Below are 1,927 nucleotides of genomic sequence, written 5' to 3'. Positions count from 1 at the left end.
CAACACTTCCAGACATTTGAGAGGCTGCCCACGCAAGATTTGGCGGCATGCTAGCCCCGGAGGCCGCCGGCCACAGTCATAGACGCGCGAAGAGCAATCCGCGTAGAGGGAATTTTTAGGAAACTTCTGCATCACCAAAAAATATGAAAAATTACCATCGTTCCTATAGCACATGTGCCCACGTCGTGCAAAAAACTCATGATTTTATTGCGCTCGGAGTATTTAATAATATTCACGCCACACCGTTACCGCAAAACGTCTACTACCGTGTCATCGCTGTCTGTGAGGGGGGCCACACCCCGAAGACGCGTGTCGCCTCTTTGGACATGCCACCACACCACCCCGCATGTATGAGGGCCCGGTGCGATGCTCCGGTGGCATTGCTACCCCCAGGGCCCCCGTCCCGCCTAACCCTGTAGCGTTTGACCACGGCATCTAGCCCTTTGACTTTGCACGGACGGGCTTTGAGCAGTGGACCTCCCCACCCGGTTGTGTTAGGTCAGCCCATAGGAACACTTTGGAGCAACATCCGGGCCAGTACCACAGCAATATCCCCTCCGTGTAGACCCGACGCGTCCGTTTCCCCCCTCCAGGTGCCGGCGGCGGCACCGTCCGTGAGGGGGGGCACACCCCGGAGACGCGTGTCGGGCGTTTGCAACCGCCACTACACTTCCAGACTTGTGAGAGGCCGCCCACGCGAGATTTGGCGGCATGCTAGCCCCCGGAGGCCGGTGGCCACAGTCGTAGACGCGCGAAGAGCAATCCGTGTAGAGGGAATTTTTCGGAAACTTCTGCGTCACCAAAAAATATGAAAAATTACCATCGTTCCTATAGCACATGCGCCCACGTCGTGCAAAAAAACTCATGATTTTATCGCGCTTCGAGTATTTAATAATATTCACGCTGCATCGTTACCGCAGAACGTCTACTACCGTGTCATCGCCATCCGTGAGGGGGGCCACACCCCGGAGACGCGTGCCGCCTCTTCGGACATGCCACCACACGACCCCGCATGTATGAGGGCCCGGTGCGACGCTCCGGTGGCATTGCTACCCCCTAGGGCCCCCGTCCCGCCTAACCCTATAGCGTTTGACCACGGGATCTAGCCATTTGACTTTGCACGGATGGGCTTTGAGCAGTGGACCTCCCCACCCGGTTGTGTTAGGTCAGCCCATAGGAACACTTTGGAGCAACATCCGGGGTAGACCCACAGCAATATCCCCTCCGTGTATACCCGACGCGTCGTTTCCCCCCTCCAGGTGCCGGCGGCGGCGCCGTCCGTGAGGGGGGCACACCCCGGAGACGCGTGTCGGGCGTTTGCAACCGCCACAACACTTCCAGACTTGTGAGAGGTCGCCTATGCAAGATTTGGCGGCATGCCCGTCCGGTGAAAGTCAAAGTGCTAGATCATCGGGTCAACTGGGCTTCGTGGTGGCCTTTCGGGTGTAGCTATGCCACTGAAACACCGTAAAGGGTCCTGATGCGTGTGTCAAAGTGATGTTGCATGCGTAGACGCCCGTCTTGGGTCACCGGGGTGTTGCCTCCCTCCACGGACGGCAGTACCGCCATCACCTAGATCATCGGTCAACTGGGCTTCGTGGTGGCCTTCCGGGTGTAGCAATGCCACCGAAACACCGTACCGGGTCCTGATGCATGTGTGAAAGTGATGTTGCATGCGTAGACGCCCATCTTGGGGCTTCGGGGTTTGGCCCCCCTCCGCGGGGGCTAGATCACCGCGTCAACGGGGCTAGGATATAGTCCGGTCGGGTGGCGTGCAGGTACGACCGAATATATTTTTAATTTTTTACTGTACTTCAGAATGGTGCCGAACTTGTCACATGGATAGCTAGTTTATGTATAAATAATAATTAATTTAGTAAGGACATTCCTAAAATAAATTAAATTTAATGTAAAACAGGTATGCCGA

This window comes from Triticum dicoccoides, chromosome 1A (assembly GCF_002162155.2).
Source record: "Triticum dicoccoides isolate Atlit2015 ecotype Zavitan chromosome 1A, WEW_v2.0, whole genome shotgun sequence".
NCBI classification, from domain to species: domain Eukaryota; kingdom Viridiplantae; phylum Streptophyta; class Magnoliopsida; order Poales; family Poaceae; genus Triticum; species Triticum dicoccoides.
Note: the sequence above shows the minus strand (reverse complement) of the source record.